The 25,546-nt window shown below is 44.9% G+C and overlaps 1 protein-coding gene and 2 long non-coding RNA genes across 5 annotated transcripts in view; 1 reads left to right on the forward strand and 2 right to left on the reverse strand.

Moving 5' to 3' along the window:
- The first annotated feature begins 311 nt into the window (after positions 1-311).
- The window catches only part of ATAD1 (ATPase family AAA domain containing 1), a 61,746-nt gene continuing 36,511 nt past the window's right edge, over positions 312-25,546 (forward strand). Inside the window, exons 1-2 of one of the 3 annotated variants that reach the window (XM_007478316.3) lie at positions 312-439; positions 6,276-6,409. The gene's annotated coding sequence lies outside the window, so the exon portion shown is untranslated. Of the gene's footprint in view, positions 440-3,109; positions 3,262-5,443; positions 5,595-6,275; positions 6,410-25,546 lie in introns of those variants that run through there. The other 2 variants (XM_007478315.3, XM_056819113.1) reach the window with 2 other exon arrangements.
- LOC103105772 (uncharacterized) lies at positions 2,881-5,165 on the reverse strand. The gene is made up of 3 exons (XR_460063.3): positions 4,958-5,165; positions 4,439-4,569; positions 2,881-3,172 (listed from the first exon to the last, which is right to left on the reverse strand). It is a non-coding gene; the product is annotated as an uncharacterized LOC103105772 (long non-coding RNA).
- LOC103105602 (uncharacterized) lies at positions 20,928-24,267 on the reverse strand. Its single transcript, XR_460061.3, has 3 exons — positions 23,864-24,267; positions 22,679-22,900; positions 20,928-21,332 (listed from the first exon to the last, which is right to left on the reverse strand). It is a non-coding gene; the product is annotated as an uncharacterized LOC103105602 (long non-coding RNA).

A 25,546-nucleotide genomic window follows, 5' to 3' on the forward strand; every position in this document is an offset into this window, starting at 1 on the left:
TTTGGGGTTTCCTTGGCAAAGCTTCTGGAGTGGTTTGTCATTTCCTTCTCCATTTCATTGTACAGATGAGGAAACTGAGCCAAACAATTAATGGACTTGCCTAGGATTGTACTAGCAGTGAATGTCTGAAGTTAGATTTGCATTCAGGTCTTTCTGACTCTGAGCCCAGCGTTCTATCCACTGCCCCGCTTCGCTCTCCAAAGTTCCCTGCCAGATTAAAAAGGTTCACGCCATTGCATGAAGGAGCCATGCTGTTTGTAAAGTGCTGCGTGCATTCACCTCTTTCTGTTGCAGATGCTCGTGGTATAACGGGCCATGTGCTCGGCCTTGGGATCCGGGAGCCTCAAATTCTAATTTCTTGGGAGGTGCGATGAGTTCAAGTTTGCGGAACCATTGAAAGATGTCCCGTAGTCTGTATTCCCAGGGAGAATTGGCAGAGGTAAGGCTTTGGCGCCTTTTCATGGGCACCATCCCTGGCAGATCCATCCAGCTGACAGGAGCACCTGCCAGGATCCTCCAGGAAACAGCAAGAAGGATCTGCAGGATCCGACCCACTTCAGTCCTTCTCTGACGGACAAAGGGCTGGCTGCACATTCTCATCAGCATGCCTGATAAGACAAATCTCTATAGAGAAAGGGGGCACAGTAGGCCACTGAGGGGGGGTAGCGGTAACCATCTAAGGCCAGATCGCTCCCTTTTAATAGACCTAGTAACATGGTGAGACAAGAACCAGCCTTGGAGCCAAGTCCTGCCTCCAATTCAGATGGACCAGGTGATAATGGGCAAGTGACCCAGCTGGTCTGCTGCCTAGACAGTTCTCTAAGACTACAGGCTCCAGAGGAGGGCTCTCTGCATCAGAAGAGGGGTTTCCTTCATCTGGGAGTTCCCGTATCAGTGAAATCCTGGGGATCACGGCTCTCTCCCTGTCCCTCTTGATTCTATCTCAGTTCTTGCCCACACGCCATCGGATAGATGTCTTTTCCTGAGCACAGTTTCCCAACAAGGCTGACAGGTCGGTAGGAGCCCACAGCTCCTCCAGCTAGAGTAGTTCTGACACGCAATAAGATGGCATCCTGGTTTTTCCATCTACCTGGTGAGTGCATAAGTCAGCACCCCAGCCTTATTGCCTCTGGGTAGATGTGGATGACAAGGAGTTCCTTAGTCTGCAGAGTTGAAAACTCGACCTTTGGACTTTTGGCAACCACACTAGAGGGCTGCTGCTGTCAGAGGCCCTACCTGAGCAGCCGGGCTGACTTCCTTACTTGAATGTTTTATATGTATAAAATAATCATTTTATATGTAGGAGACCAGAGAGTAGAGGAGAAGGAGAAAACAAGAAGAGAGAGCAAGGAACAAAGGCAAAGAGACAGAGAGATAGAGACAATGAAATAGTGGCAGAGTAAAGATAGGCATAAACAAGGGGGGGGACAGAGAGAGAAACAGAGTCAGAGGAGGAGAAACAGAGGAGACAAAAGAGCAGAAACAGAAATAGTCATAAAGTCAAAAGATAGAGGAAGAAAGCGATAGAGAAACCAACAGGGACAGAGACACAAATAGACACAGAAAAAGACAGAGGTAGGAGGGAGGGAGAGGGAGAGAAAGGGAGAGAGAGGGGGAGAGAGAGAGAGAGAGAGACAGACAGACAGACAGATGGACAGACAGACAGACAGACAGAGACAGACAGAAAGAGAGAGACAGAGAGAGAGAGCGCGGAAAACAGAAACAAAGAAAGAGACAGGAAATCTGTTCCTTGACTGCAGAAGCTATATGGGGGCTCTTACTATGTGTTTGTCCTGATTTACCCAGGCCTGAATAAATTGTTTGGGTACTTCATTCGTTGCTGCACAAGGTAAAGCAAACTTGAGGCAGTTCTTCAGTACATCCACAGGGTAGACCCCTTGTGATGAACTTCTGGGAGGCTAGAAGAGAATCTACGAGGAGTTGTGATTGGTAGTCAGCCTGTTCCTCAGGGGGGCTTGTATAGCAGCACCTCATTTGGATTACAGCATCTAAGATTCAGAGCTAGAAGGGACCTCAGGGGGCCTCTCACCCAACCGCTTATTTTTCAGGGATGAAGAAAAGGAGACCTTTATGTCGAAAGACCCAGATCCACCCAACCCAACAAACATTCGTGAGAGTTGGGTGCCAGGTGAAAGCCAAAGGTGAAGGGGCAGCCCAGACAAGGTCTCAGTAAGCCCCCATCCCAGAGGTGCTAGTCCTCCTGGAATGCCCATACATCCCAGTAAAGCTAAAGGAATTAGAAAATGCTTCCCAGAGGAGAACCTGAACTGCTGATGAAGTCTAAGAGGCAGGGGGAGGAAAAAGGGGGTTCTAGGCACTGGGATGGGGGGTAGAGTACAGTTTATGCAAAGAAATGAAGCTGGAAGAAGGAAATCTAAGTTCAATGAATAGCAATGATCAGTCTGTCTGAGACAGATTGTATGAGAAGGACTGATATCAAAAGATCCCAGAAGTTCGGTTGGGGCAAGACTATAAAAGCTGTCGATCTGAAGTCTGTGTTTCATCCCAAAAAAGCTAGGGTGCCCTGGAAGTTGCTGGAGCAGGGGTAAATGACAGATTTGTCCTTTAGGAGGATTCTTTGGACCGCTGAGTGAAAGATGTGAGCTAGAAAAGGAGGCGATAGCCTGAACGAGGCTGGGGGCTTGAGTGAGCTGAAAGAGGACTCTTCTGAGCTACTAGGGAAGCAGAAAACACATCAGACTTGATGACTGATTGGCTAGGGGGTTGGGATGGACTGACCAGAGACAAGGATGAATCAAGGTGTCTGGTATAGCATATAGTCAAGGAAAACTGGATCAGTCTAGGTTGGGGGCTACACAGGACACCCATTCTTCCCCAAGAACCCTTTCAGAAACTGGGCAGGAAGTATGGCTTGATTTTATTTTCTCTTATGACTTGAGTCCCTTGGTGGAACACAACAGCCTTCCAGTCATGACATTCATCAGGGAGGCCATGAGATGGGCAAGAATGTCCAGTAACGTCAGCTTGGTCTTGGGCTTCTCTTGAGTCATCTGCCTGATATTGTGACATGGGCCACGGATCACTCCCATTCCTTCCCTATCCTCTCAAAGTTCTCTGTGGTAGAGTGAACCATGTAGGTGATGTCACTTCCCCTCTGAACAAGTTAGCTCCCCAAAATGTGGACCTTAACCTGGAAAGATGATGGTACCGACAAAAGGCGTCAGAGAGCAAACCAGTAGAGGCCTACCTAAGAACCATTTCTCTGAAAGCTGCCCAAAGGTACTGTGATCCTTACATCCACGCTTAACTTGCTTGTCTGGCCTCAGTCTGGACACTTCACAACTGCCCTCTATTCCCATCTGTCAGTCCCAGGGAGTACAGAAAAGGATGTGGGAGTTGGAGTCAGATGACTTGAGTTTGAATCCTGACCATGCCATTGACTTTTGTGTGACTTTGGCCTCCGTTGGCCCACCTATAAGATGAGGGAATTTGGTCTCAACATTCCTTTTAACCCAAAATCATTCTCCTAATCATGATGACTGTCTCAACTCCTAATATGCCTTTCCCAAAACAAGGACCATCTCTTCTCTACTTCTTGCCTGGCTAATAGGATCTCCCACAGTGCTCTGGACAGCAGAAAACCTAAACGACTCCAGCCAAAGCTTTCCTACAGCCAGGTATTAGGATGTCATCAAATCGAATCCTTAGCAAAGAAGGGCCACTTAGATTCTTCCTAGACCTCCATAGGAGGCACCATCTGAAAACATCTCTCTACCTACTGCCCCGTGCTATGCTGCTCTCTCCAAAGGGCATTCTTAGCCTAAATCAGCTGAGAAGTCCCAGCTTTTATCTTCTAGGTCCTGGAACAAACCATGTGTTTAAGGGTCCCTTGGCCTCTGTTAGTTGCAAAGTAAATAGCTGTCCAGCCAAGAAGGGGTCATTTTCTTGTGGCCTTTCTCACGTTACAGGTATCTTGTCTTAGCCTGTCTGAGTCTTGTCTCTGCAACTTAGGTTGGGGTTTTTTTGGGGCTTTTTCCAAAACCAAAAATGTCCCCCAGCCCAGATAGTATGGGGACTTTGGGTTATATTTTTACAATATAAAATATCCCTTCCAAGCTGAGTTGTTTTCATTCAGCCCAACCAACATTTGTTACTGTAGGCACAGCTCTGAGGAAAGGCAGGGTGGTAGGGAGAATCAGGAGAATGCAGAATTTAGGTGAAATGTAGTCCCTGGCTTCATGGAGTTTATAATCAAACACGATAGTAGATCTCGCAGTCTTATATCTAGTGCAACTGATACCACAATTTTAAAAATAAAATACTTCATGAATTTGGGGGGATCTCATTTCTGAACAGCCATCTCCAACTTCTCCTTCCAAGAAGCCTCCTTTAAAGAAGAAATACAGTCACGATATACAAAGGACCCTTCTGGATGTCTCCTTCAGGCCCTACTTACCACCTTCCACTGGTTTAAAGGGGTGGGAAGAGGAGGCTACATTTCACCATCATTCCTCTGAAGTGAAGTCAAGATCCATCATTCCCCTGGTCTGATAATCCAATTGTTCTGCAGTGTGTCCTTCTGAAATCCTAAAACAAAAACGCCTGAATTCCAACTGGGCCATCCTTTATTAGTATCATTTGGAGGCTGTATTACTTTAAAGGGGAAGAGGTTAGATTGGGGCAGCAACTCCTTCATCCTTGACTGTCAACAGTGGATTGAAGGCAAGGCCACAACCACAAGTGCCTATGACAAACCTTAGGCATAGTCATGATGGGACTGGAATTTCCTTGACTGTTTCATTTTTCTTCAATTCCCCAGTGCCCAGCAGAGTGCCTGGTACACAGGAGGCACTTAATGTTTGTTGAATTGTTTTGTGGAGAGAGAAGGAAGAGAGGGAGATGGCCGAACAGTACAAACAAGGAAAGAAAGGGTAGGAGAAAGGAGATGGGGTTGAGGGGGAAGGGAGTCACCAACCTCTTTAGTCCTGGATCTGAGCTGACTCAATTGCCCAAACTCACTGGCACTATGTCTGAGAAATCCCCAAAAAGACAGAAAGCAAATGGGGAGAATGAGAAAAGGGAGAAAGAAAAAGGTCCAACTCGAGGAGAGCAATCAAGGGCCCAAAGCAATTACTGGGTAACTATTGGCTACCAACTCTTATTCTAGAGTCTCCTGCCCTATCAGACAATCGCCAGATTCTATTCTAATTCCATTCCAATGAAAGCACTTTTCTTTTCCCAGATAACTGGTTTCTTGGGAAAGATCAGTGACTTCATCAATATGAGGAAACTCCCATGTCGAAACGGCAACTCATTTGTCGTCCCTTCAGTTTTCTAGAGGCACTGAAAGGCTGGCGAAGCTACTTGCCCAGGGTCACACAGCTCTTCCGTGGCAGATAAGACTTGACCCTGGGTTTTCCTGGATCCAAAATTGGCCCTCGATCCAGTTTTGATATATTTCTGATATTCCTGGATGAAAATTAAGAATAACATTCATGTTATCACTAGAAGATGGCTTCTAAGTTATTGGTGGCATTGAGTCGTTAGTGTGATCATAGTTCTGGAATAAGAAGGGACGTCAAAGGTCATATAGTTCAACTCTCATTAGACAGGTAAGGAAATGGCTCCCAAAGTAACACAGGTACTAATGGCAGAGTCAGAACCTGAACTCAGATGCAGCAACTCCAAATGTATTACACTGCCTCAGACGGCAAGCCTTGTGAGATTCCAGTGAACCATATAAGAAAAGTGCTTTGTGTAGTGAGTGACCCTACTCTGCCAGCCCAGACTCGAATTCATACATTGACTCCCCAATGCCAATTTAATTTGGACAACTGCTGTTCCTCTCGGGGTTCTGGAAGGGCAAATCTTATTGTTAATGAGCCCCCACTAAGATGTTCCCCATTCAAAATTATACCATTAACTTTAACCAAAGTATTTAGTCAACAAATATAATATGAAGATTGAAGCCTGATACAAAACATCCCTCCCCAAAGCGGAAGCTTTTGTCCCCTGGTACACACAACATACCTGGGGGAAATGGGTTCAGACTTTGAATATAACATCCAAGTGTAAAGAACACATTAACAAGAGGTGCCTCCCATTTCTGGCCCTGTAAATTATCGTCTCCCTTCATTTCCCGTCCCTAGTTAGCACATAACTTTCTCCTAAGGGGTCTCTCTTCTTAAAGGTGTCACTGTCATTGGATGACTATCTTTTACATCCATCTGCAGCCACTGTCATTGCCATTTGCCACTACTATTCCAACAGCCCCTGCTACTGTTGTCTTTCAGCTTTGACCACTGATGGGACCTCAGAAAGGATCTCTGGACCTTCTAAACTTACAAGGTCACTTGGATACTTCCATCTTGGAATCAGGAAATAATAAAACACAGAGATAGAAGTGGATCACAGCCGCTGTGTCCAGGTAGGAGATACAACTACTGCCCTTCTCCTACCTAACTCTCCAGGCAAGTTCTAAGCAGCCCTGTTCCCTGTAGCCATAAAGGGAGAGAGAACTAGGGGCTGCCCCCTTGGAAAACCCTCTAAGTTCTGCTCATTTCTTCTTGTTTCTCAGCCAATCAGAATGATTTTTGTCATATGGTACTAGCCCCTCCATGCACAGCCAGCTTTAGATTCACCCCAAACTGCCACATGGTTGTTTGAGCTGAAACCAGTCAGGGATTGTCTTTGTATGGTTCTAGAGCTTTCCTCTCAGCATGGGTCAATTTATCCTAAAGCAATATATAAATGTCAGTTGTCATTTATCATCATCATCATCATCATCAAGCCAGTCTCTGGGATTTCTCACTCTTTTATTACTCATTTACAATTGTATTTGTGCCATTTATCAGTCAATAAGCATTTATTCAGCATGTATTCTGTGCCAAGCTCTATGCTAAGCCCTGAGGATACAAAAAAAAGTTCCTTTTCTCAAGGAGCTAAGCTCACCATCTAATGAAGGAAGGCAGCATGTAGCAGCTATATGAAAAATATAAATTAATATCAATAACTCCAGATTCTTATTTTTCCATAGAGTTTTATTAATAATCAATAAAGATAGAAAAAGCAGCTTGAAGCCTATTCTAACCTAACTCTGGCCACATGGTTCTCCACATGGCTGGCTGACTCAGCCATGGTGCTACACTGCCACCTCCAAAGGAACAGAGAGAGCAGGCGTGTCTCACCCCACATCTTTATCCTTTCTCTTGAACCTGGACCTATAATCTTCAGTTCTGGGTCGTGTTCTTAGGGCTTTTCACCTGTGACTTCTGTTTGGAGCATTCACGTGACATTCAGCCATGCAGTGAGGTAGAAATGATCTGGGGGGAAGGGGAGAGGATTCTATCTACATAGTCCCCCCCCCACCCTGTGATTCTTTGGGGATGAGCATGTTGAAATCTCCCAGATTTACATGTCTAGTCTCCCCAATGAATCATTTCACATAACCAGCTTATATCTCTAAAGATCTCTTACTAGAGATACATACAATATTGCACTAAGGGGAAATTATAATAATTTGGGGATAGGAGAGAAATAAAAGAGAAAGAGCAAAACCAATGTTTGCTAGACACATTGACAAAAAGCCAATTGGGGGGCAATCCCCTTTGGCATAAGAGTGAACATTCAGAATAAATATGTTCAACTCCCTTCAGTTCAATTCACCACATCCCAAAGTTCATTCTGGATCTTGGGATGCAGTGTGTCATTTCTGCAGGCATCTCCATGGAGCCTTCTCCAAACAGTTCATTTTCCCGATTCAAGGAGTTAGAAAGTTTCTTTTCCTGAAATTTCCCTAAACGATTTTAAACCTTGCAATAGGATAATTATACAATCCCCCCCTGAGGAGGGCATTGACCAACACCCAGATCACTCTGGGATACATGACTGAGTTATGAGGTATATGAATCAATTATCAAAATAAAGTAAAAAACATAATATATACACACACACACATATATATGAAAAGAAAAAAATAAAAATAAAATTGTATACAAAAATTCTGAGTAAACAAGAATAAGCCTGTAACAGGTCCTAGAATCAGGGCCCAATAAAGTGATTTATGTTCCACAAGCCTGTAGGACCATTGTAGCAATTTGCACTTACCCAATCAGCAGCCAGGACTACAGAAAATTGTCATACTATGAAAGAGAGAAAAGGGAATAGACTTAAAAGAAAAAGGGAAATAGCATTTCCTGGTCTGATTTTTACCTTCACTCACAAGAAGAGGGGAGCCAAAATGGCAGCCAGACTGAGGTACTTTGTCTGAATCTGGCACAGGGAAATCCTGCATCTGATGTTGTCAAACAGCTGCTTCCTTGAACCCCAAAACAAGTCCTCTGTCTTGGCACACATTCTCATCAATCTCACTGGGATCGGTTGGTCTCTTTGACCTTGTGCTTCTCAGCATTGTACAATGGCTCTTTTGTGATCCCTTCTTCTGAAATCAGACATAATTATTAGTCAAAGTCCCATAATATTTAACAATCAATTGCAGGTTTCCATAGTCTAAAGCTCTTGGTATGCATTTAATATTAGGGCTAATGAATATTATAAACTTATTTTATAGCAACATCAAAAACCATTAATACTGGTTACATGTACTTCAAGCACAAAAATAAAAGAGAAGAAAGAGAATTCAAATACCTTATTACACATAAAAGGAAAAACAATAATAAAATTTTAAAAATCAAATTCATAGTTCACAGTCCATGACAATATGTCAGCCAAGCAGAGGCACAACACAAAGGTTTCTCACTCAATATCTATTGCCTTTTAACTTGGCCATGATCCATACTGTGAGTATACATAATTTTTTTAACCCAGTAACTTAAAAAAAAAAACAGTAGTACAACAGCTAATGCACATTCTAAGAAGTATCAAAACCATAAGACCTCATAAAATTCTCCAAAGGTTACTGATACAGGTTGTAACCATATTGATGGAGTACATTCATCATCATCTATGCGACAATTAACAAAAGCAAAAAGGAACAAAAAGCTGTCTAGGCAATATGTGACCTCGATGGATCTGGTGACAAACCTAGTATCCATAAGGACCTATGACTATGCCATGGAAAGAATTTGTCTAACCAGACTATAAAGTATTATAATGGTATTTTCTCTAGGCCAGGCATAGGATGGTGCAAATAAAAACAGTATAACAGAACAAATAGCTAATAGACAAAACATAGTAACTTAAAGTGACATAGTATAATGGAATATTTTAGATTAGATTAATATGTGAACTTAAAAACAAAATTAAATCTTAAAACAAACAATCAGCAAATACAATAAGCGTGACAAAATACAGTCACTCAATGTCAATAAAAGGTTTTACATGTGAGCAATGAATCAAAAAGTTCTTTTTCTCCAATTTGATAGCTGTTGGAGTGATTAACAGTACTTAAAATGGACCTTCCCAGTCAGGCTGAGTTCCTCCAGTTCCCTGGAAGTTCTTTATGTACATTTTATATTTAAAATTGTGTTACAGAGACTTCTTCACTATGGGGAGGGGAACAAACTGAAACAGTTAACATCAATCAGTCAATGGAGTCTGAAAAGACTTAAAATTCACCTCCAGACTCTTTGAGGTCCCTTCCCCTCCCAAGTACCATCATTCATCTAGATTCCTTTGGTCATGCTTCAGGGGTCCCCCATACTAAGGGGGATTTCTGCACTGAGTATAGTGTGGATGAACCCCATATTGGATGTTGTAGGGAGATTCATCTGCCTTCTGAACCTTGATATTACTCAAGCTATCTTTTTGTTGTTTTTTCTTGGGGAGGAATGGATAAATTGCAAGGTATCCCATTGGTATAAGCACACCTGGGAACAGCAGCAAGAAAAGATATTCTAAAGCTGAGCTGTTAGAGCTTGGTAATGCACTGCTCTTTCATAGAGTGGGCCATGCTTTAGAGCAGTGGTTCTCAACCTCTCAATTTGTAGCAATGAGAATACATAACACATATCAGGTATTTACATTCCAAATCATAACTATAGCAAAATTACAGTTTTGAAGTAGCCACCAAAATAATTTTTTGGTTTGGGGTCACTGCAACATGAGGAACTGTATTGTGGGGTCACAGTATTAGAAAGTTTGAGAATCACTGCTTTAGAGAGTGGGGTGGAGTCACATCAAACTTTATTCTCCCTATGTTTTTAGGTAGCATAAACACGCAAATGAGATACTGGGTAAGAGAGTCCTGGGAAGCAAATTTTATCTACACAATACCCTCTGTGATTCCACTGGGAGGCCCCAGCATCCTGTTTGCATGTTTATGCTATGTGTGAATGTAGGGAGGATAAAGTTTTGGTGTGACTCTGCCCCTCTCTCTTTTTCCCTGAATGCAGCTACTGAAGCTGGCTTTGAGCCACGCAGGAGAATTTACACACAATGTCTTACTTTAGTTAGAAAATTAGGCTTTGTACTTCTATTTTTTTTATTTCTTCTACTTCAAGTGATTATTAATAAACTTTAAAAAATTAATACTTAGAGTTATTTATATTAATTTAAATCTTACATATATAAACAAGACAGACAAGAGAAGTTAAAAATAATCTCAGAGGGAAGGTACTAATATTAAGGAGGCCTGGGAAAGGCTTCTTGCAGAAGGCAGAATTTTAGCCTGGCATTAAGGAAGCTGGGGAATCCAGGAGGCAGAGGTGAGGAAAGAGCAAATTTCATGCATGAGGGACAACAAGCTATAGTGTTTGGAGTCAAGAGGTAGAAGGTCTTGTGTGATGGACAATCAGGAGGCTGGTGTCACCAGATCACAGAGTACCTGGTGGGGAGTAAAGAATAAGAACACTGGAGAGGTAGTGAGGTGTTAAGTTATGAAGGTCTTTGAATTATAGTTTTATTTTGTTTTTGGAGTGATAGGGAAGCACTAGACTTTATTGAGTAGAGGAATGAACTGGTTGGACTTTTGCTCATTAGCCAAGTGGATGATAGCTGGGCAGGAATTGGAGAAGTGAACAACTTTTGTGCTTCTCTCTAGGTAATGTGGCACAGTGGACTTGGTATCAAGAAACCTGGGTTTGGACCCCACTGACGATGCACTACAGTTTTGAACTTCAGTTTTTCTAATCTATCAAATGGCAATAATCAAATCCATACAATCTACCTCAAAATTAGGACTAAGGAACATCACAGGGATGTTGTATACAAAGTACCTTTTGAAACTCAAGATACTATAAAACACAACATTCTATTATTCTAAATTCTATTCTATTATTCTTTCTTCTAAAGAAGAGTTTCTCAGATTCTCTTACACAAGGAACAAAAACCTAATCCAAAGACCCTTTTACCAACTCATTCTTTATTGGATTTTCCGAGTAATAAGTATTTCCAAAATAATTTATAGTCAGATATTAGAAGCATTTAGTCAATGGAATGAAGAGCTTGGTGGAGTGGACTGGGCCCTAGGAAACTTGGATTCTATAGAGTTCCAGCAATGTCACTGAGTCTTTAACTCTAAGAGGTCTGGGCCTCAGTTTCCTCATCTTTAGAAATGAAGGGGCTAGACTACATTCCTTGGCCTACCTTGTACAGAAAAGCGGTGTGGTAGAGGAGATAGTGATCCAGGCCCAGAGTCAGGAATACCTCCATTCCATTCCTATCTCTGCTACATTCTTTTTTTTTTAAACCCTTACCTTCCATCTTGGAGTCAATGCTGTGTATTGGCTCCAAAGCAGAAGAGTGGTAAGGGCTAGGCAATGGGGGTCAAGTGACTTGCCCAGGGTCACACAGATGGGAAGTGTCTGAGGCCAGATTTGAACCTAGGACCTCCTGTGAGATTTAAAATGGTTGAGGTCTTAAACTGTAGTGATTAAAATAGTGGAAGATATAAATTGTGATAGATATAAGAGAGGGTGAGTAAATTTGACCACAGAAATATGTTTCACTACAGTGTCTTGCATTTAAAATCAAATATAAGGTGGTTGCCAGGGAAATATTCCCAATTATTCAAATACCTAAGTCAACTGAGTTTTATAGAGATTTTAATTAACAATACAATGAGTAATCAAAGAAAGAGAGAGAGAGTAAGAAAGGAATAAGTATGAAGGGCCTCAAGCCAATATGGCCTAGACCTGAGTCTTAAAAGAGAAATCAGTCAGTTTTTTAATACTCACCACAAGGTCTGATTAAACAAGGATCCTAGTGACACCAGGCCAGCGTCCTTCCTCAAAGAGTCTTCCAGCCAGAGATTGTTTCAAAGGGCCTCTCTCAAGAGCCTCCAGAGCTCCTACCCCAGAGGGACAGAGCCCCTCAGAGGAGCTCCTCAAGGAGCTCTCCTTCAGAATGAGATTTCCTCCAAGAGCACTTCTCCTCAAAGAGATCTATCTCCAAGGAAAGAGCCCTCAAGCATCAGTCCTCAAGGAAATGAGTCTCTCAGAATGAGATCCTCCAGAATGAGAATAAGAAATCGAGATCCTCTCTCTCTTCTCTGAGCTCTTATTTTTAAGGGCAAAATCTCCTCTGTCACCTCCCCTAAGTCCTTACATCTACCAATCACTGTAGATGTTTCTAAAGGACCGCCCATTTTGAATTCACAGCTGAGTAGTTTTAATCTCTTTAGTAAGTCAGGAAAAAATGCTGCTGTGTCGACAAATTTCATTAGAAAAAACCTCTGAATAAGTTATTACCCTTTTAGGTTTAAGTAGTTTACAAGTTGCCCCACCTTTATAGGTACTTAGTATCCCATTGTATCAATTCTAAAACAGTCATGACTCAAAGAACTTCCTGTCCCTTCCATAAGCATGGATCAAAGTACTTTCATTGTTTAGCAAGCAGTTTTCTGTCCTAAAGCAGTCTTAAGTAGGGTGGAGCAGGGACACTCCTATAGCTAGGAGCCCCCACACTCAAGTAGAGTTCTCACCATCTGCTAGGGAATTTTTTTAAGTAGAAGATTCCCCAATGGAGAAAACCCCTAACATTCATAAGTCTGAGAAACTTTGAGGTTTACACTCCCATCTCTAGGCCTGGCTCTCAATCCACTGAGCCACCCAGCTGCTCCCCCTCTGCTACATTCTGGTTCAGTAAATACTAAAATCCTTAAGGGCAGGGGCTTCTATTAAGCCTCTCCCATGTGCCAGACACTATGTTAAGCACTTGCTTTTATATCCTTGGAAAACTAGTACAGTGTCTGGCACATAGTGGGGCTAAATAGATCCTTGCTGATTGTGAATCGATTCTGAACATATCTATATACATACACATACAGAGGATGGATTGTGAGGAAGAGAGAAATAACAAATTAGGCTCTGGGAAAATCAAGAGGCATTTGGAGAAGGTCCCTTCCCTCAAGGAGCTTGCAATCTCTCTGCAGGATAGGATCCCAACTCAGAAACTAGATTATAGGACAATGGCATAGATGAGGTTAGAGAGAAAAGTCTTGGCATAGCCCTGACCCATTCTGGCTTTTCTATGGGAGTCTGCCATCAGATTCACATGCTTACTATCCCCCAGACCCACTGAAAAAAGGAGTTTGAATTTCACTCAGTTGGGCTATGTAGAGCCATTGAAAATTGGGGAGAGACGAGTGAGACATCCAAGGACATGTGTAAGAAAAGTCAGGGACAACAGCCATCTGAGGGATTTCTAGGAGTTCACATTTGTCCCCAGAAGTTCAACCAGTCTTTTTTTTTGCAAACCCCAGAGTCCCAATTTCAGATAGCTTCTAATCCCTTGGGAAAGCTCAAGGTCTTCTTGTCTTGTGTCCTGGCTGCTGACACCTTCTTCTCTAAGGTTATCTTGTACCTACTCTCAAAGGGTATGGATGGAATACATTGATTTATGGATTTGTTGCCATCCCCATTAAAACATCACCTCATCAAAGGCAGGGACTATTCTGGCTTTTTACCCCCCCCCCAATCCTTAGCCCAGTGTGTGGCACACAGTAGGACCTTAATAAATGCTTGTTCATAGATCACAAGATCATAGACTTAGCCTTGGAAGGGACATTGGAAACCATCACATCTACTTCCCTCCCCTTTTGTAAAAGAGGAATCTGTGGTTCAGTGAGGTGAAAGGCTCTGGGCAGGGTCACTCAACTAGTAAGTGTCTGAGGCATGACTTGAACCCAGGGCCTCACAACCCCTATTCAGGAGACCACATTACTTCTCTTGATGGGCAGGAAGACCTACAAGGGAGCCATAGCAATGTTAGGCAGGTGGAAATTGGAGTCTGCATTAGGTTGGTGAGAGAGGAGAGAACAACTTGGAGGGGCTACACACTCAGCAATGGATTAGACCTGCAGGGAAGGTCAAAAATGACACCGAGGGTGAGTCTGTGGCAAACCAGGCAGAAGGGGGCATCACAGACAGCATGCAGGACAGAAGGCTTCAACAGGAGGGATGAGGAGCTCCGTTTGGGCATGCTGAGTTGGAGACCCTGCAAGCTGGGATGGGTGAGAGAACAGGAGCATCCATGAAGACTAAGGATGTGACAAAGCCTCAGCGGCCAGACGAAATCGCTTCTGTGGAGAAGGCATCAGAAGCCTTGATGAAAGCAAGCCTACTGCCATCTACTGGTACTATACTGGCATCACCCTATTGAAAGGTGGCCAGGCTAAAATGCCAACAGGGCGGATCAGACCCGACCCATGAACAGGCCTTTTTTCCCTAGAAGTTACTGGCCGTTCCCCCAACACCAGCAGGAATTCTTCTCGTCTTCCTTGAGGTTAGGCCAGAGGCATGCTGGTAAACATCTCTCCCCCCTAAATATGTCCTCTCCGTAGTATTAACTGTGGTCGGCTTTATTCCCATGTTCTCCATCGCTTTCCCCAATTCAGGAAACAAGCTCAGGCCTTCCTTCTTGTAGCATTTACTGATTTCTGAGCTGATAGATGTTCACACTGCATATTTGCCGATCAATTTGGGGAAGGGGAAGGAGCCAGCTCCAGCACACCTCAGGGTAGAGGCAAATGTATTACTTTCCATTCCTATCATGGCTCTGAAAGATAGTGCCAGAACCATGCAAAGCACCCTGGAACTTTAATGAGCCCCAAGAAGGCACTTGGCATTGCTGGCAAGGGAAAAACAAAGCTGGCCACCTCTGTTAGCAGAGTTCTAGCTAATTCTCTCCCTAGAAGAAAATTGTCAGGCTCTACAAACCCTATCCAGGGTACAACTACACTCTGTAGGTCTACATCAAACACCCATTACTATGCCTGTGGTAGGGTCCATAGAAGAGTGCTACTGTCTGCAATGTGTAACATCTCATGGTAGGATACATCATCAGCATTTCAGTTTACCACCAACAGAGGCCAACAGCAAGAGCTAGAAAAGGAAATTCTATTCAAAATAACTCTAGACAATATAAAATTCCTAGGGGATATACCTGCCAAAACAAACCCAGCTACTATGTGAACACAATTACAAAACGCTCTTCATACAATCAAGGTCAGACCTAAACAATTAAACAAACATTAATTGCTCATAGACAGGCCAGGCCAATATAATCAAAGTTACAATCCCATCTGAGTTAGTTTCCCTGCTTAGTACCGTACTGATTAAACTACCCAAAAATCATTTCATAGAGCTAGAAAAAATAATGAAATTCATCTGGAAGAACAAAAGGCCAAGAATATCAAGGGAATCGATAAAAAAATAGTGTGAAGGTCAGAGATCTAGCAGTACCAAATTTCAGACTAAGTAGTTGTCATCAAAACAAACTGGTACTGGCTAAGAAATAGAGTAGAAGATCAATGGAATCAATTAAATAATGGACACATAGAAGTTAATGTCCATGGCAACTTAATGCTCAATAAATCCAAAGATCCAAGTTTTGGGGAAAAGAACTCACCATTTAACAAAACTGTAAGTACATATAATTGACAAAATAAAATATCTTTAGGAAAGGAAGGAAGGAAGGAAGGAAGGAAGGATGGAAGGAAGGAAGGAAGGAAGGAAGGAAGGAAGGAAGGAAGGAAGGAAGGAAGGAAGGAAGGAAGGAAGGAAGGAAGGAAGGAAGGAAAGAGGGAAAGAAAGAGGGAAAGAGGGAAAGAAAGAGGGAAAGAGGGAAAGAAAGAGGGAAAGAAAGAGGGAAAGAGAGAGAAAGAGAGAAGGAAAGGAAGGAAGGAAGTTGGAGGGAGGGAAGAAAAAGAAACACAGACAATCTAAAACAATTTCAAAGGTGGTTATAAAGCATGATAGAATCCTGGAAACACTGGATCACTGAGCTAGAGCAGGGGAAGGGGACTGGGAGACCACCTAGTTTACACCCCTCCTTTTATAGATATGGAAACTAGAGAACAGAGTTTGAATGATTACAATCATGGGTCTAGTGAAGGAACATGGACTCCATCTAATTTAATCCTGGAACCGAGGCAAAGAGAGCTTAAGGGGCTTGGTGGAAGAATCAATTGCATAAGCACCACTGAACATCTTAATGCCTGTCTTGGCTGTCTTGGCTGTCTTATCTGGCACCTGCCACTTTGTCTAGTTTCAACTCCACAGAACATAATGCCTCATGGTTTGTCCCCCCCCTCCATTCCCTGCCTCCTTTTATGTGTTGTTGTCTTCCCTCTTTGGATTATAAACTCCTGGATGCCAGTATCCCCAGGGGCGGCTGATGGCCCAGTGAATAGAGCCAGGGCTGGAGTAAGGAGGACCTGGGTCCAAATATGATCTTATACACTTTCTAGCTATGTGACCCTGGGAAAGTCCCTTAGCCACAGTACTTAGAAACCAACATAAATGTTAGCTAACTTGAATTGATGACTTAATTGAAGCAAGTCCCAACACCCCCTGTAATAATTAAAATAGTTGAGGCCATAAACTGTAATGATTAAAATAGTGGAAGACTTAAATTGTGGCAGATAAAAGAGTTATTGATTTAAATTGTGACTGCAGAAAATATGTTTTCAAGACAGTGTCTTGTTTTAAATCAAATATAAGGGAAAAATTCCCAATTATTAAATATACCCAAGTCAGCTGGGTTTTATAGAGATTTTAATTCATACAAATGAAGAATTAAAGAAAGAGAGAGTGTAAGAGAAAATAATAGGAAAAGGACTAAACCAGCTTAGGCCAGCCTTAAGAAAGAGATCAGTCAGTTTTTTATCCACTCACCGCAAGATTATCCACTCACCACCCAAGCAAGATTCTAGTGTTCAGAGAAACACCAGACCAGCTCCATCTCAGCTGACTCCAGCAGCTGAATGCTCCCCAGCTCTATCTGAGCTCCTATTTAAAGGGAATTTTCTCCTATGTCACCTCCCCTAAGTTCTCACATCTACCAATCACAGTAGACATTTTTCCAAAGGACAGACCATTATTAATTCACACCTGAGTAGACTTTAAACCTTTGATTAAGTTCACACCTGAAAACTCTAAGTTCTCACTTCTTTGCTCCTTGTAAGTTCACAAGTTGCCTGACCTTTATAGGTACTTAGCACCCTTTTGTATTAGATCTAAAAATAGGCACAGCTTAAGAACTTTTGCCTTACTATAAGTATGGGTTTAAGTACTTTTCATTGTTCAGCAAGGAGTTTCTTCCCCTAAAGCAGGCTTAAGTAGGGGTGGAGGAGAGGTCTCACATTCCTGATCTAAGTTCCTTCATTGTTTAAAATGGGGAATGATCTTAACCAAATCTTATGAAGTAGGGTCTGAGAATTTTTAAGGTTCACAATCCCCCCTGATGATCATTGAGAGACTAGTCTCCCCATTGATCATTTAGCATAATCATTTTGTAGTCCTAAATGCACTTCTAACTACACATGCATACAATATTCCATTTTCTAAGAGGAAATTAGAGTAGTGAGGGAGGAATAGAAAGGAAAGAAAGAAAGCAAAACCAATATTTTGCTAGGCGCATTGACAGAAAGCCAAATTAGGGGCAGTCCCTTTTGGCATAAATGTGTACATTTACAATAAACATTCAATCAAACTTCAGTTCAATCAACCATTTCCAAAGTTCATTCTTGATCTTCTTGATGTAGTGTGGATTTTCCGGCATCTTTCTGCAACAATTCATTCTCTGGATTTAGGAGTTTTAAGCTTCTTCCTTGAAGATTTTTTCTCGAACAAAAATCAAAATCTTGGATTTTTATGTAAAAATACAATCTCAAACAAAAAATCAAAATTCTTGGATTTTAAATTAAAATACACCCCTATCCTGTTTCTGGTGCATTGGCCACAATTTGCATAATGTTTGGAAACATGTGGTCTGAGCACAGGCAGGAGACCCAAAGGAAAGCCCCCCCAAAAAATTTCCAGTTTGTAGGAGAGAGAAAATGGACCCTGGGTGACTGAGCTTTGCTGAGCCCCAAAAGAGGGGCTCAGATCCCAGCCAAGACCTTGGCCTTCTCTCACTTTCCCAAAGGATTTTGGGCTCCATTTTGGAGAAGAGGGAAGCCATCTGTAGGGTCCCCTGTGCTTGGGTCGGGGGCGCCTGGGTGGTACTGGTGATGGAGACCAGGAATGGAAGGATTTCCACCCCAACCTTGAGCTATGATTTGACCCTGGGACCTCCCTCAGTGCCTGGGGCTTCCTCACCCCAGCATGTGCCCCTTCCCTGTGTCCTCACTCCAGAGCATGGCTCCGCCATGGTGGCCCCCTTCTCCCACTGGTGTACTCTTCCTGGTGCCTCCATTTTGGGGAGCTTCCCTTCATCCCCTTCTCTGCTGTGCTTCTGCCCTTCTGGATTTCAGCCTTGCCCTCTGCCTCCCCCCCCCAAGCCAAGATCTGTCTCCCTCTTATATGTCTCCTCAGTGACTTGGACAGCGACTCCCTATGGGGCAGGCGGGTCACCTAACCTGGTCAGGACATGGGTCAGCCCCATGATTCTAAGGTCCCAGGTTCCTTCACCCCACAGACACCCAATTTACCATCTGTAAAATAAGGAGGTGGAATAGAAGGCTTCTGAATCCCTTTACATTTAGGCAGCGAGATAGAATGGGGGATGGAGTGCTGAACCTGCACTCGGGAAGTGCTGAGTTCAAGTCCTGCCTCCAACACACAGAACCTTTGCTTGCCTGTTTTCTCAGCTGTAAAATGAGTAAGACAAGGGGCCTCAGGCGAGTCACTTGCTCTTTGCCCGTGGCTTTGCGAGGACCCCACGGGACCGAGTGTGTAAGGGCTTTGTAACCCTTCAGGTCCTTTGTGCTGGGGTGCTCCGACAGCCTGTACTTCCACCAGGGGGGCCTCCACCATCTGGAGCTGCCTGGAACAGAGGGGGCAGCCCTGGAGCTCCCCGACCCACTGTGGAGCCCCCCCTCCTCTGGGAGGGGGGGGGATCTCTGGCTACGGAGCGTCGTCCGAGGAAAGACTCGCTGGCGGGAGAGAGCCCGGCTCGAGCCGCAAAGGTGCTCCCGAGCCTGCCTGCCGCACTTTGGGGGAGCAAAGCCCCACATCCGTGCTCAGGAGCGAGGCCAGACCTGCCGTCGCCGCCACGGTCCCAACAGAGGCTGCACGAGCATGTGCAGACGGACGTCTCTTCAGCCGCGCAGGCTGCCTCCATGACCTCAGGGCCCCCCGGAGGAGCCCCTGTGATTTCGGGCCAGAAGGGACCCTGGAGGTTGTCGGATCGAACCCATTTTGTGGATGAGGAAACTAAGGCGCTAACGTGAGTCTGCGGGGCTGGAACTGGAGCCGGAGCCTGCTCTAGATCTGGTGCCCTCGGCAGCCCCCCGAGGTCCCCCAGGCTTTCCGACAGAAAAGGGTCTGCGTGTGGCTCTCTGTGGGAAACGGGTTTGCTCAGGCCCGAGAGGCTGCAGTCACCGATGAGTGGTGGAACCCCGGGCGGAACTCGGGGACTTCCTGGCCGTTCGGTTCCTGCCCTCCCCAGAGCTCACGGATTCTGTCACTCCTTCAGCAAGCGTCTGTGGGCGCCACCGCGTGGGCCTGGCTTGATGCACCCCCGAAGGCCCCGGGCCGCCGCCGCGTGGGGAGACCAAGGGAGCCGCCCAGGAGCCCTCCCGGGAGGCAGGGCCTGACCTAGGGTGAGAGCAATAGAAAGCCAAGGAGGGCAGACAGAACTAGAGGCGCTGGGGCGGGCCTCCGTGTATTTGAGGGCGTCTGGAAGGAATAGAGGAATTCGGAGAGACGGGGAGGCCTAAGAAAAGGCTTGGGCAAAGGCCCAGAGGCGGGAGATGAGATGGTCTGTGACAACAAGGAGGCCAGTTTGGCTGAACCGTGGAGCACAAACCAAGAAAAAGGCAAGAGGAGCCTTGAAGGTAGGTTGGAAGCAGATTCTGAAGGGCTGTAAATGCCGTAGAAAGGTTTTTGCATTTGAACCCAGACGTCTTAGCGAGCTGCCGAAATGTCTCAGAGCTGTGCTAGGCCCAGCCCAGGGAAGACCCTTTTTCTGGAGAGGAGGATGGGTCCGCCCAGTGGTTAGAGACGTGAGTCAGGGAGGCAGCTGCGGAGAACCTAAAGCAGGGGTTCTAGTTCCTGTTCGAGCGGCCTCGCGCCAGAGGCCGGCCTCAGCTGGCAAGGCTGCCTCTTCCCTGGGCCCCGGTGGCTTTCCAGGGAAGCTCTTTGGGGCCGACCTTTCCCCAGGCGCTCCCGGAGCCCTGATTCAAGTAGCTAAAAAGCCCGGGCCGGCAGCAGAGGCTGCGTGAGCTTCCGGTGACGCCTGGGAGAGAGAAGTGCAGACGCGGGCCTTGGTCTGGGCGCCGTGGGCTCCGCGGCTCTCCAACTCCCGAGAGGGGCGGCAGCTGGCGGGCCGCCAGGAAGACGCAGCCGGCTTCCCGAGCTCAAGTCTGACCAGTTGCACGACTGAGCACGTCACGTCGGCCAAGTGAGCTGGAGAAAGAAGTGGCAAAGCTGGCTGCGTCTGCCCAGAGAGCCCCGAATGGGGTCACCGGGAGTCAAGCGGAACGGGGAAGACGACCCAGCCCAGGACGCGTGCCTGCGCCTTACCGCGGGCTCCCATGGAAGAAGCCGTCCCTCTCCGCTCTCCCATCACGGGAGGTCCCAGCTCCCGTTCAGAGTCCGGAAACAGCCAGAGGAGGAGAGAGAGGCTCACCACCCGTGTGACCCTGGGTAAGTCCTTTAACTTTGGTGAACTCATCTGTAAAGTGAAGGGGCTGGGCCCAAGAAACCCCGGTGACACATGAGCTCTTCTTCTAGGCAATCCTTCATAGGCATTCAGACGTGTCCTTTTAATCAGATGTTAATGAGCATTTATTTCACTGAAACAGCAAAAACAAACCCGTGGAGCCTGGGACTCTCCCCAAGCCAGAGGATGAGCTAAGAGACAAGCCACATTGCTTCTAGCAGACATTGCCAAATGATCCTGTTCTACTTGTAGATGTAGTTCAGCCCGTGTTTCCACAGCACCAGAGCTGGCACCGGTCTGGAGAAGAGGGCTCGAGTCCCTGCCCTCCAGGAGCTGAAGTTCTGCTGAGGACACAACAAGCCCAGAGCACTTTGGGAACACCGGGCATTTCTGACATAAAAAGACCGAATTCTCTTTTTAAAAAACCCTGATCAAAGGCAGAAGAGTGGTAAAGGCTAGGCAAATTGCATTAAGTGACTAGCCCAGGGTCACACAGCTAGGAAGTGAATGAGTCAGATTTAAGCCCAGGACCTCCCATCTTGTAGCAGTCCACCCCTAGCTATGGGCAAGGGAAACAGTTAGTATGTATAGAGTGGCTTAGAAGAGAGCATGCTCAGTCTTGCGCGTGGCTAGGAAAGCCTCTGACCCTTGACCCCAGCTTCCCCCAGGTTAAGCGGGAAAACAGGTTTCTTTGTGCTCACCTGGCTAAGATAAACCACACCTATACCTTGTTGTTAACCAATGATAATCATCCCTATGTATCGTGTATATTTGCATATCAAAGACATTAAAAACAGAGCCACAGCAATCTCTGCCCTCTCTTGGATCTCAGCTCTCACTGATGCCTGTCCTTGCTGGAGCTTGGCCTCTGGCCAAGCTCCATCTTTAATTCCTTTCCTTCTCTATCTCTCTCACCTGGGACTTGGCCTTCGGCCAGGCACTTTCTTTTCTCTATCATGTCTCCGACCTGTGTGGTATTAAATTTGGATCTTTGGACAGGAATTAGCCTTCTGAGAAGTCCACTGATCGGAGTTTTGCTGTGGCTCCATTATAATCAATGAGGCCTGGTTTTCTGACTCATTTCTGCCATCTCATATCTCTAACTTGGCTCCGCCACACCCCTCGCGGTATCCAAAACTTCTATCCTTCCTCTATCTTTCTACCTTGTGGTTTCTCTCACCCGAGAGGCCACACATCTCTAGGCCTGGCTCTCAGTCCAGCTGCCCCAACCCAATTCTTAGAAGCAGCTCATAGGAGAATGAAGGGTAGCTGGTGGAGGAGGGGTCACATGAGCATTATTGGTGGACCTGTGAATCACTAGAACCATTCTGGAAAGCAGTTTGGACTTACTCAAATAAAGTGACTAAACTGTCCCTACCCTGTGAGCCAGGGGTTCAGTTACTAGGCTTACGACCCAAGAAGGCCATTGATCAGAAAACAGTCCCTCTATACGCCAAAATCGCCCCTTTTTATAGTAGCAAAACATTAGAAACAAAGTAGATGGCCATTGGTTGGAGAACACCTAAACCAACTGGCACATGAATGCAATAGGATGTTATTGTGTTGTGAGAAAGGATGACTGTGGTGACTACAGAGAAGTGGAGAAAGATCTAGACGAACCAGTGCAGAATGGAGTCAACAGAGCCAAGAGAACAGTCCACACAGTGTCTACAACAATATAAATGCTTACCCCCAAATCAATGGTGAATGTTGTCAAATTCCAAAGGACGAGTGTGGCGCCAAAGAGAGACGAGAAGCACGTCTACACCACTCCGAGGAGGAGGAGGTGGAAGGTCCACGAGCAGGCTTTCAGGCTTTTTGGATACCCTGATCAGTGATTCCGATTTTGCATCGACTTTCTTTTGTCTTTGGACAATATTGTATTCGTTATAGGGGACGGTTATCTGGAAGACTGTAGGAGAGTGGAAAAAAGACTTCAGTAAAAACTCCTTTTTAAAAAGTCGTTAAATGCTCTGTCTGTCTGTCTGCCTATTCTTCTTTCTTTCCGTTTCTTTCCTTCTTTCTATCTATCCACCCATCTGTCCATTTCTCTATCTTTCCATCTATTTTTTCTATTAATCTATCTGCCAATCTGTCTCTCTCGCTTGCTCTCTCTGGCATAACTGGAAGGGTCCTTGGCAGTCATCTAATTCAGTTCCTTCGTTTTGCACAGAAGGCCCAGCCACGTGGGATGGTTTGTCCACAGTCCTCAGTCAGTGGCAGAGGAAGCCACGGAGCAGGTCTTTGGATCCCGGATCATCTCTCGTGCTCTTCAGTCCACTGAGAAAACAATTCACTAAACACGGAGGCAGGTTCTAATACATGTGTCCTGCCAAGACGTACAAGGACATTTATTTGCCAGAATGAGCACGAGGGTAGCCAGCTTAAAAGAGAACTGCTCCAGATTACAGAGGCCGGGAGCCCAGAGCATCCCATGCCTGCTCGGGCCCTGGGGACCAATCCGCTTCTAGAATTGAGAAGGAGCAGCTCAAGCTCGTTCTTCTTCCACGGAGGCAACAGATCCCAGACTTGGGTTCCCTCTTCCATCGGAGCAGAACCTGCTGAATCGGTGTGAGGATGCCCGCAGAGCCTCCTCCTGGAAGCTTCCAGCTCGGTTGGGGCCCCACACGCTTAGTGGCAGCGTGCTAGCCTTAAAGCCCTATGGAGAGGCCAGATCTTACTGGGAGACTCCCCAGAGTGACTCCCATTCGTTTATCAATCTGAGTCTTTAAAAAAACCATTTGACTTAGCACCATTAATCTCAAGCTCATTCGATGCACCTGGGCTTTTTTAGTAGCAGAAACTGAAAAAATGTGACACATGGGACCCTGCTTTACAAGAATCTTCTCTCATATAAAAATGCCAAACGTTATACCTGAGTATTTAAGGACAATGTCGTTTAGAAGATTATATAAACTCCTGAATCATCAACCACAAAGTTCATGCGTATACGTGTCTCAACAAGTACCCAAGTGTAGTAGATGGAGAGGCCAGCCTTGGATTCAAGAGGACCTGAGTTCAAATCCTACCTCTTTAAAGTATTTGTTAATAATTTGATTATAATAATTAGTTGTCAATAATGAATAGTTAACATTATACAATAATAATTATAATTATCATATAATACCCATAATTAATAATCATTGTTAATAATGTGATCTGGGAAAGTTCTTTCCCATGCCAGCACCCTAGCTCACTCACACACACACACACACACACATGGACTAAAGACACTGCTTTGTTATTGCTGCTATTCCTTCGTGGCAGCAGGGTGTCTTTTCAGCTCTATCCTTACATTCTAGAATGGGGAATGGAACAGAGCAGGCATTCAAAATATACTTGCTGATTGGCTGAGATTCTGATGGAAGCTCCAGGCCCTGCCCTTAACAGAGGGGAAGGATCAGGTCCTTGGAGTCTCACCAAACATTTTCCTCTGAAGGTTATTAGAAGAAAGGTGAGAGGAAAACTAAGGTTCACGATAGGAAAGCAGATGGCCATCAAGAAGGTAGGGAGGAAGAGGAAAGGGAAGTGTCATGGGAAGAAAAAAATGACAACAGACCAGCAGAGGGGAGGAAGGAAGCTACACATCTAAAATTTGTGAGCACATGAGCCCCTACTAGTGAGCTTATCTTTAAGAGTCAGCCTGAAGACATAATTATTTCAGAGCAAAGGCATTTAATAAGATGATGAAGAGTAATTGCTATAAACCTATAAAACACACATTTGCTCCCAGAAACCCCAGCCACCCTCTTCCACATATATACATGGCTTCTGAGTAGGAATAAGCACAGAGAGACAGTAATGGTAAGGAGCACATGTAGGGAATGCAAGTGGCCAAGACACCTCATGTATCTGGGACCACATGATCCAAATGCCTTTTCTCTTGTCTTGTAATGTCCTTCCCACTGGGTAGGATGTCTTTTATGGGTAGGTTGCTCTGCTGATGTATAGATGAGTATGTATACAGATATACTCCTCACAGTTTCCGGGGCACGTTCTCTCTTGAGTCCATAGTGACTTTTTCCTCTGCTGCTGGAGGTCATGCACCCTGGAAAGGCTTTTCTTTCCCTATTTCTGTTTCAGTCTCTGCTGCCTGATGTTTGTAAGGGCTCCTATTGAGTGAAATGTTCTACTCAGTAGATCTATGTGAACAGATCACAGATCATGATCCTTTCCCCACCTCTCATCCTTTGTAGTTCTGCCTCTAATCCATCCTTGGTGCTAGAGCCTTCCTCTGGGTACCAATGCTGCCTTCAGACTGCTTATTTATTCCTCTTGGCTATGTGACCTTCCCATCTTTTCCCTTTTCCAGTCCTATATGTCCTTGATATTTTACTCTGTATGTCATTTGAAATAACATGGTACTGCTTTCTTCTACTGACTTATGGCACCCTTACAGTTTCAGTTCTTCAAAGAATGTGCTCTCCCACAATGTGTAGCCATGGAGCATCACCAGAGATAATAAAGGGTTGTAGAGTCATAAGACTTAGAGCTGAAAGAGACCTTGGATGATTTCATCCAAATACCATATACAGAATCACTTGGTGACTCCAATGCA

The sequence above is a fragment of the Monodelphis domestica genome, chromosome 1 (assembly GCF_027887165.1).
Source record: "Monodelphis domestica isolate mMonDom1 chromosome 1, mMonDom1.pri, whole genome shotgun sequence".
Classification (NCBI taxonomy): Eukaryota; Metazoa; Chordata; class Mammalia; order Didelphimorphia; family Didelphidae; genus Monodelphis; species Monodelphis domestica.